General features: G+C 42.3%; 1 long non-coding RNA gene across 1 annotated transcript; it reads left to right on the top strand.

Annotated features, from left to right (window-relative positions):
- Window positions 1-1634: 1634 nt before the first annotated feature.
- Window positions 1635-9947, top strand: LOC143437485 (uncharacterized). Its single transcript, XR_013106934.1, has 4 exons — window positions 1635-2359; window positions 2605-2701; window positions 4080-4276; window positions 9732-9947. It is a non-coding gene; the product is annotated as an uncharacterized LOC143437485 (long non-coding RNA).
- Window positions 9948-10496: the final 549 nt, after the last annotated feature.

The raw sequence follows: 10496 nt of genomic DNA, 5'->3' as shown, positions 1-10496 counted from the left end.
GCCCATGTCCACATTGCAACCTGATCTTGGGGTACAGAATACAGTATCTGAATACACAGTGTACAAGACCAACCCCAACAGTGCACTGCTTAGCATTAGGACACTGGAATGGTTCTGCTGGGTTTGAGTGTAGGTAAAGTCTTGGCTCTGTAGCTTGGGTGAAGAGAAGTGCTACCTTGTGTGTTAAAGTTAAATAAGGAAGTTGTTGGGAGTTTAGACAGGCTTGGTTTGCTTGTAGATGAAATCTATATTCTTGCTAGAAAACTCTGTGTATTCCTCTAAATTAGCTAGTCTAGGAATTAAGAGTCTTTTCCAACCTAGGAAACTTTAGAATGTGTCAATAATATCCTAAGACATACTAAGTTGTATGGGATTGTGGTGGTTTGAATAGGAATGGCCCCCATACATTCATGTGTTTGAATGCTTGGCCATAGGGAGTGGCACTATTAGGAGGTGTGGACTTGTTGGAGTAGGTATGGTCTTGTTAGAGGAAGCATAACACTGTGGGGTTGAGCTTTGAGGTCTTACATGCTCAAGCTTCTCCCAGTGTTGTTCACAGTCCCCTTTTGCTGCTTGTGGGTCAAGATGTAGAACTCTCAGCTCCTTCTCCAGCACCATGTCTGCCTGCATGCTCTCATGCTTCCCACCGTGATGATAATGGACTAAAAACCTCTGGAACTGTAAGCCAGCTCTAATTGGATGTTTTCTTTTAAAAGAGTTGCCTTGGTCAAGGTGTCTGTTCACAGCAATAAAAACCCTAGCTAAGACAGGGATGATACATCTCCGTAATTGCAGCAATTAGAAAACTGAGGCAGAAGACTTGTGAGGCCAAGGCTAGCCTGTGCTACAAATCAAGATCTTCTTGTAAAAACAAAACAAAACACAAAGCAAAGCCTGGCGTGGCACATACAAGAACATCCTGCATCTGGGAAGCTGAAGGGAGAAGATCAGAAGGTCAGGGTCCCCCTTAGCTACACTACCAGCAGGGTAACAGCCTGGGTTGAATGAGACAGGACCTCAAAAAGCTTAAAAGAAAAAAAAAAGATACACAGTTGTCCACATAGCAGGGAGGGTGTGTACAGTTCCCCATCCAACAGAACTATCCTTCACTGGTGCTGGTCCTTTTGATGGTTGGTTTCTTTTTTCTTTTTTTTTTTTCCTTTGGTTTTTTTCGAGACAGGGTTTATCTGTGTAGTCCTGGCTGTCCTGGAACTCACTCTGTATACCAGGCTGGCCTCGAACTCAGAAATCCGCCTGCCTCTGCCTCCTGAGTGCTGGGATTAAAGGCGTGTGCCACCACTGCCCAGCTAATGGTTGGTTTCTTGAGATAGGGTATTATGGAGGTCTGGCTGGCCTGGAGCTGAGGTCACCATGAAGTTCTGATACTCTACTTCCCAAATGCTGGCGTGACAGTTGTGCTACATTGTGACAGGTTCTAAACAGAGGCTTCTGAGAGAACTTGAGTTTTCACTGATAAAAGAGACAAACCACCCAATGCCTACTTCTGTACTCATTCCTGTACTTTATTCTATTTCTACAGGTTTTTGACCTTGGGTCTCATTTGTCCTGGGTGACCTTGACTTATCCCAGTATGACCTTACACTCCTCATCCTCCTGTTACCATAAGGAGGTTGTCTTGGAACTGGGTACATCTAGGTTCTTGACATCTTATTCAAAGAAATGAAAAAGTGTAGTTTGCAAGCGGCTGAGAAACCATTGAGAAGCAAAGTCACGGCACAGATCCGACGTGCTGCATGCGAGCAGCTATGAGAGCAGTGGTGCCTTGTACTAGAGTGCTCAAAGGCCTCGGTGTGTCTCTGGGACTTCCTTTTTTAATTGACAGATTTTTCGGTTATGTAAACTTTTAATCTATTGTGCATGCCCTTTTCCATAATGCAACCGATTCTAATCTTGTGCACTTAATTATGCATGGTTTTAAGGTGGTAAGTCATTTTTCTTTAAAGTTCATCCAGTGGACTCAGTTTGTGTTACTGTGTGTGTACCTAAAACCAGTCCTAGCTGGTCTAGTCCCTGTTTCTGGTGGCTGGATGCATCTCCAAACACGTTTGTATAGAAACAGGGCATTGCCCAAGGCTTCTGTCCTCTTCCCTCCTAGTCTCTTTTACAGACCCCGGCAGTGCACTGAGGTTGTGGATTGTGGAAGTGGGAGGAGGAGACCTTCCAGACACAGGCGAGCAGAGTGAGGCTTGCAAGGAAGTTGTTATACAGTCACAAGTCTCAACCAGAGAGGGTGCCACATGCCTCAGAGTCATTGTCTGGACCAGATACTGTCTAGTTCTTGGTGTTGGTGTCTTATTCAAAGGATTACAAAAGTGCATCCTGACTGCAAGATGACAAGGTAACTTTATTCAGAAACATGGAGGTCTTACAGATCAGTCCACTGAAGCCAAGCTTCTTGAGTTAGAGTACTCAGGGCCACTGGGTGCTTCCTTTTATGGGCTTTAGGAAAAAGAAGAGCTGGTTAGTAGGGGGTTCTGTTCTTCTCCTTCCTTCCTTCCTTCCTTCCTTCCTTCCTTCCTTCCTTCCTTCCTTCCTCCTTCCCTCTTCTAACTCCTTCTTCTTCCTTTTTTTTTTTTTTTACAGTGTCTTACTACACAGCCCTCACTGGCCTAGAGCTTGCTAGGTGACCAGGCTGTGCTATGGACAAAATGGAACTCAGAGATCAGCCTATCTCTGCCTCGTAAGTTCTGGGATTAAAAGCATGAGTTGGTGTGGGATGAGGTGGCCGAGTGGTTAAGACAATGGACTGCTAAAGCAAGAGTTGTGCCTGGCTTTGGGTCTCTTATCTTGACTGACAGTTTGGGGTTATATAATCTTTCATCTACTGGGTATGCTCTTCTTGCCAGCACAGTTCCAGGGATGGTCTGACTGGGGCCACAGTGAAAAAAAGAAGAGGCAAATGCAGAGATACACAAAAAAGCTGGACCTGGGTGGCTGAGCTCTCTGATAAACCACAGCATCCCAGAAATTCAGTGTGTTTATTATAAACAGTTGAATAGGAAGGATTATTGTATACAGTTTAACAGTGAGGTCGGTTTGTTACATACAGATAAGCAAAGAAGCCAACTTATTATATACAGCTGGATGGGGTAATCTTTAGATGAGAAGTCTTCATGCCATACATATTTGGGTCAGAAGCTATGGTAGACATTTTCTGCGCACACTGTCAACATGTGCACTTGAACCCTGGAGGAAGGCTTTGCCATTCTTCTGAGCCTCACCTGGAACAGGCTTTGCTGCTTCCATGGGGCCGTGTACATGTCACCTGTACCCGGTACTCAGAACATCACTCACTCGGGGCTTCCTCTACTCCTAGGCCTCCTCATGATGTATCTCTTTAATCATATGCACACTTAATTATACACGGGCATAAAATGGTAAGTAGAGTTTTTCCTGAAAGTTCACCCAGAAGACAATTTTCTTTATTGCATATAAACCCTAAACCAGCCCAGGCCAGATCAACCCAAGTTTCTCCTTTGCAGATACATCTCTGTTTGAACAAGTTTGCATAGAAATGAAGTGTTATCAGGAAGGCTGCTACTAGGAATAGTTTCCATTGTTTAGAGCAGACATATGGATTGTAAGATGTTTAGAGCAGATATATGGATTGGTAAGATGGCTCAGTTTAAGGTGCTTGTCATAAAACACACTTGCCTGGGTCTGATCCCTGGAACCCACCAGATAAAAGGAAAGTACCAAGTACTACAAGAGGGCTGAGATTGCAGACCTATGTCTCCATGCTTGGTTCCAAGGATTAATATTCTGGGTGTTGAGCATACTAAGCAAGCACACAACCGACTGTAGTACATTGTCAGCCATAGCGTCCTTCCTAATGGCAATCCCTGATCTTTGCTGCTAGGGAGTGGATTCTGTCCTGCCAATGCTGATAGAGAGATCATTCAGGTCAGAGGACCTTCCACATCAGCAGACATTCCTCTTTACTACCTTTTCACAGTTAGAGTCTCCCCTATCAGGAAAACTTTCTCATGTTTAATATTCTTTCTACTCTTCATCAAGGTGTGCTAGACCAAGCTCATCTCAGCCCTGTTCCCTCCCAGCCTTTTCCACAGACCCCGGCAGTGCACTGAGGTTGTGGATGATGGAAGTGGGAGGAGGAGAACTTCCAGACACAGGCGAGCAGAGTGAGGCTTGCAAGGAAGATGGTTCTACAGTCACAGATCTCACCCAGAGAGGATGCTGCATGCCAAGTAGGATCATGAATAAACATGAGGGACATCAAGACACAGAAGATGAGGTAGAGAACCTGCTGTGGATGTGTAATCCTAGTACCCAGGAGGCTGAGGCAGGAGAATTGTGAGTGTGAGGTCACAATTTAATTTTTTTTTTAATTTACAATTTACTTCTGGGGTACATGGTGTGTTTCAGGCTAGTGCTGGGCTCTCAAAGAATGCAAATGTAAATGAGAGAAGAGCTGGAACAAGGTTTTAATGGACATTTCTGAGGGGAGAGCCAGCCAGGCAAGGATATAAGTTTAGCCTCAGTCATTTGGAAGAATTTGATGGAATTTGGCTGTAGGAGTAGTATCTATTTGCCTGGTAAATGCAATGGGTAACTTACGGAATGATAAATACCACCTTGAGTATGACAGTTAAATAAAGAAGTGGTTGAGAGAATAGACTCAGCCTTGAATGGTTTGAGATTTATGTGTTTGTGTGTGTGTGTGTGTGTGTGTGTTTGTCGTGTGTGTGTGTGTTTAAGACAGGGTCTCACTATATAGCTCTGGCTGGCCTGGAACTCACTATGTAGACTGGGGTGGCCTCAAATTCATAGAGATCTACCTGCTTCTGTCTCCAGTGTGCCTCTAGTGCATGAAAGTCATGTCTCTGGTGGAGAGCTTTGCTGTCTTAATGAATCTTCTACTGTGAAAATGGGAGATCTGTCCCATACCTTCAATTTTTAGATAATGCCAAAACAACCTAAGACAGAGATTAAGTCAGGTGTGGTACTACAAAGCCCTTTACAGGTATTAGAGCTTGAAAATTGTTGTGGGTTTCAGATGAGCCTGGCTGCAATGAGAGACCCTATCTCAAATAAAACAAAGTCTGCATGATGTCACATGACATTAATCCCAGCACCAAGAAGACCAGGATTCAATGTGCATTTTGGTTATCCAACTTGGGGTCATCCTGTTCTACATAAGACATTGTCTCAAAAAGCTGAAACCAAACAAAAACACACAGTTATCTAGTAGTCTGCTCATATACCCAGGAGGAAAATGCTACATAACATCCCATCACTCAGGAGCAGAAGAAGGAGAACCATGAGTGTGCCATTAGTAATGACAAAGTCCTTCTTTTTTGAAATTTTTTATTGGATATTATTTTATTTATTTACATTTCAGATGCCATCCCCTTTCCCCATTTCCCCTCCCTAAAAAACCCCTATCCATCCACCCTCCTTCTTTTGGCTTTTATACCATTTTAATTACATGCAAGTATTAAGATCAGTTCTAGGTTGAGGGTCTAGCAATACAATAGATGCAAATAGTCAAGGAACAAGCAAGACAATAAACACAAATTGTCAAAGAACAAGCAAGGCAATGAACAAAATTCTGTGAACACTCCCATGATCACTGTTTCTAAGGGCTTATCAGGATGACCAAAATATCTGAGCCAACTTCCCTGTCCTAGCCCAAAGTCATTTTCATGTCTGAAGCCTACTTCCTTGTTCTAGCCTAAGATTTAGATTCCTGTCTGAAATTACTTCTTTGTTCTAGCCTAGTGTCAGATTCCTGCCTGAAGCCTACTTCCTTGTCCTTGGCCAATGTCATTCCTGCCAAGCAGCCCACTTCCTTGTCCATGGCCCATGTCAGATTCTTGCCAAGCAGCTCCAAAGGCTCTCTGCCTCGCCCCCCCCCTTTTTTTATTTCATAAACAAGACTGAGCCTGTCTTAGGTCGTTCTGACAAGAATGCCTTCCTTATCTGTCATGGAATATACATTATCCAAAGCAATGTATTTCTGTCTTAGGTTGGCAAAGCTCTGTGCAGAATCTTACCTGTCCTTGGCTTGCCAGCCTATTAATTTAATAACTCTGGGGGGGGGGGGTCCATTTTCAGTTTCAAGCCATGTACTTTGTTCCTTCTGTTTCTATTTTGTGGAATCATTTATAGAGAATTGGTATTAGATCATGTTGGAAGGTCTGATAGAATTCTGCACTAAAACCATCTGGTCCTGGGCTTTTTTTGGTGGGGAGACTTAATGACTGCTGCTATTTCTTTAGGAGCTATAGGACAATTTAGATGGTTTACCTGATTCTGATTTAACTTTGGTACCTGGTATCTGTCTAGGAAATTGTCCATTTCATCCAGATTTTCTAGTTTAGTTGAGTATAGGCTTTTGTAGTATGATCTGATGATTTTTTTAGTTTCCTCAATTTCTCTTGTTATGCCTCCCTTTTCAGTTATGATTTTATTAATTTGGATACTGTCTCTGTCCCCTCTGGTTAGTCTGGCTAAGGGTTTATCTATCTTGTTGATTTTCTCAAAGAACCACCTCCTGATTTTGTTGATATTTTGTATAGTTCTTTTTGTTTCTACTCGGTTGATTTCAGCCCTGAGTTTGATTATTTCCTGCTGTCTACTCCTCTTGGGTGTATTTGCTTCTTTTTGTTCTAGAGCTTTCAGGTGTTCTGTCAAGCTGCTAGTGGATGCTTTCTCCAATTTCTTTTTTTAGGCACTTAGAGTTATGAGTTTTCCTCTTAGCACTGCTTTCATTGTGTCTCACAAGTTTGGTATAATGTGTCTTCATTTTCATTAAAGTCTAAAAAGTCTTTAATTTCTTTATTTTTTTCCCCTGACCAAGTTATCATTGAGTAGAGCATTGTTTGGTTTCCATATGTATGTGGGCTTTCCATTGATTTTATCATTATAGAAGACCAGCCTTAGTCTGTGGTGATCTGATAGGATGCATGGGATTATTTCAATTTTTTTGTATCTGTTGAGGCCTGTTTTGTGACCAATTATATGGTCTATTTTGGAGAAGGTACCATGAGGTGCTGAGAAGAAGGTATATTCTTTTGTTTTTGGATGAAATGTTCTATAGATATCTGCTAAATCCATTTGGTTTATAACTTCTCTTAGTTTCACTGTGTCTCTGTTTAGTTTCTGTTTCTATGATCTGTCCATTGCTGAGAGTGGGGTGTTGAAGTCTCCCACTATTATTGTGTGAGGTGCAATGTGTGCTTTGAGCTTTAGTAAAGTTTCTTTTATGAATGTGGGTGCCCTTGCATTTGGAGCATTGATGTTCAGAATTTAGATTTCATCTTGGTTGATTTTTTTCCTTTGACGAGTATGAAGTGTCCTTCCTTATCTTTCTTGATAACTTTTGGTTGAAAGTCGATTTTATTCGATATTAGAATGGCTATTCCAGCTTGTTTCTTGGGACCATTTGCTTGGAAAACTGTTTTCTAGCCTTTTACTCTGAGGTAGTGTTTGTCTTTGTCGCTGAGGTAAGTTTCCTGTATGCAGCAAAATGTTGGGTCCTGTTTACATGATAGTCTGTGTCTTTTTATTGGGGAATTGAGTTCATTGATGTTAAGAGATATTAAGGAAAAGTGATTGTTACTTCCTTTTATTTTTGTTATTAGAGTTGGAGTTATGTTTGTGTGTCTATCTTCTTTTTGGTTTGTTGGAAGATTACTTTCTTGCTTTTTCTAGGGTATAATTTCCTTCCTTGTGTTGGAGTTATCCCTCTATTATCCTTTGTAGGGCTAGATTTGTGGTAAGATACAGTGTAAATTTGGTTTTGTCATGGAATATCTTGGTTTCTCTATCTATGGTAATTGAGAGTTTTGCTGGGAATAGTAGCCTGGGCTAGCATTTGTGTTCTCTTAGGGTTTGTATGACATCTGTCCAGGATCTTCTGGCTTTTATAGTATCTGGTGAGAAGTCTGGTATAATTCTGATAGGTCTGCCTTTATATGTTACTTTGCCTTTTTCCCTTACTGCTTTTAATATTCTTTCTTTGTTTTGTGCATTTGGTATTTTGATTATTATGCGACGGGAGGAATTTCTTTTCTGATCTAATCTATTTGGAGTTCTGTAAACTTTTTGTATGTTTATGGGCATCTCTTTCTTTAGGTTGGGGAAATTTTCTTCTATAATTTTGTGGAAGATATTTACTGGCCCTTTAAGTTGGGAATCTTCACTCTCTTCTATATCTATTATCCTTAGGTTTGGTCTTCTCATTGTGTCCTGGATTTCCTGGATGTTTTGGGCTAGGAGCTGTTTGCATTTTGTATTTTCTATGACAGTTGTGATAGTGTTTTCTATGGTATCTTCTTCACCCGAGATTCTCTCTTTTGCCTCTATTTTGTTGGTGATGCTTGCATCCATGACTTCTGATCTCTTTCCTAGGTATCCTATTCTATCTTCTGGGTAGTTTCCCTTTGTGATTTCTTTATTGTTTCTATTTTCATTATTTTGTTCAATCCCTTCACCTGTTTTGGTTGCATTTTCTTGCAATTCTTTAAGGGATTTTTGTGTTTCCTCCTTAAGGGCTTCTACCTGTTTACCTGTGTTCTCCTGTATTTCTTTGAGGGAGTTATGTCCTTCTTAAAGTCCTCTATCATCAATATAATAAGTGATTTTAAACCTGAATCCTGCTTTTCCAGTATGATGGGGTGTCCAGGACTTGCTATGGTAGGAGTACTGGGTTCTGATGATGCCAAGTAACCTTGGTTTCTGTTGCTTATGTTCTTGTGCTTGTCTTTTTGGCATCTGGTTATCTCTAGTGCTACCTTCACTCACTGTCTCTGACTGGAGCCTCTCTGTCCTGTTATCTTGGTTGTGTCAGAACTCCTCAGAGTCTAACTGTTTCTGTGATCCTGAGATCCTGGGTGTGATAGCTCCTGGGAGTCAGGCTGCTTCTGAGATCCTGAAATACTGTCGTGACCAAGTTCCTGAGATCCTGTGATCCTATTATCCTATGTTCCTGGGTGTGTTAGAGCTTCTATTCCAGCCTTCTCTGGGTTTTGGGGGATTGGGTGCAGAGCTGGTGCCCTAGGATTGCTCAGGACACCTGTGCTGACAAAGTCCTTCATATGAAGGAAAGCTTTTGGTTGTGGCTATCACAAGATGGGAGATGTCTGCAGTGTCATCTAGACTTTACTAGCTCTGTCTTACTTAGGAGTGATACTTTCCAAGACCGCTGAAGTCTGTCGTAGAGCAGCTATAGGTGAAACAGGTCTTCAGACATGATTGTATGGTCCTCTGTAGCTGCTGGGGTGGCTTCACTGTAACTAAAAAGTGTCCACCACAGCAGCAGGGCTGATGTGAGAGCAGTACAGCCAGCAAATGAGGGGCTGCTTGACAGGCAATTCCCCACTCAATGGAATTAATGTGGGGGGGGGTTGTTTTATAGTATATGTATGGTATATACACACATACATATAGTTTATGTATACACACACAGACCTATGGTTTTATACTTTTTATGTTTTATTTTATGTGTATGGGTGTTTTGCCTACATGTATGTTTATGCATCACAAGCATGCCTGCTGTCCATGAAGGCCAGAAGAGGGTGTTGGATCCCCTGGAACTGGAGTTACAGGCAGTTATAAACTGCCATTTGGGTGCTGGGAATTGATCCTTGGTCTTCAGGGAGAACAACCAGTGATCTTAACTACTGAGCAGTCTCTCAGCTTCATGTCATCATTTCTTAGTGCCAATCCTTTCTCTTTTCTCCTAGGAGGCTGCCAGTGCTCATGAAGATCCTGCAGGTCAGAAGACCTCCAACCACAGTGGTCATTTCCCTCCAAACCCTTTCATGGTTCCCTAACCAGGTAGTTGTTTTCTGCATTTTAAATTTTCTCTGATCATCTAGGCTTCTCCAAGGTGAGCACTGGTCAGTCTTCTGTATCTGTGAAAGTGTCCTCATAGTAACAGAAACATCCATTCTAGTCTGCTTTCTGCTGTTGTTATAAAACTCTGACCAAAGCAACTCAGGGGAAAGGGGGCTAACTTAGCTTACACTTGCAGATTACAGTCTGTCATTGAGAGATGCTGGGGCAGGAACTCAGCAGGAGCTGAAGCAGAATGCTACTTCCTGGCTTGCTCATGCCAAGTGCCAAGCTAGGTTTCTTTATACAGGGCCCAGGCCCACCTGCCAGGGTTAGTGCTGCCCACACGGGCTGGGCCTTCCCACATCAATCAGGAGTCAAGAGAGTCTCAGGTAGGATGCAAATCATTCTTCAGTAGGTGTGTCCTCTTCCCAGATGACTCTAGATTGTTGGTTAACAATGAAAAATGATGGGGACTGTGAGGGCAGAGCATGGATTCTGTAATGGACTGTGAGGGCACAGCATGGATTCTGTGATGGACTGTGAATCAGCACTGCCTCACTCAACAGAACTATTTTGAGTTCCGGTTTGTTTGGCAATTGACATGTGTGTGTGTGTGTGTGTGTGTGTGTGTGTGTGTGTGTATGTGTGTGTGTGTGTATGTATGTATGTGT

The sequence above is a fragment of the Arvicanthis niloticus genome, chromosome 24 (genome assembly GCF_011762505.2).
Source record: "Arvicanthis niloticus isolate mArvNil1 chromosome 24, mArvNil1.pat.X, whole genome shotgun sequence".
Lineage (NCBI taxonomy): Eukaryota > Metazoa > Chordata > Mammalia > Rodentia > Muridae > Arvicanthis > Arvicanthis niloticus.
This window is presented reverse-complemented; position numbering and strand designations above follow the sequence as displayed.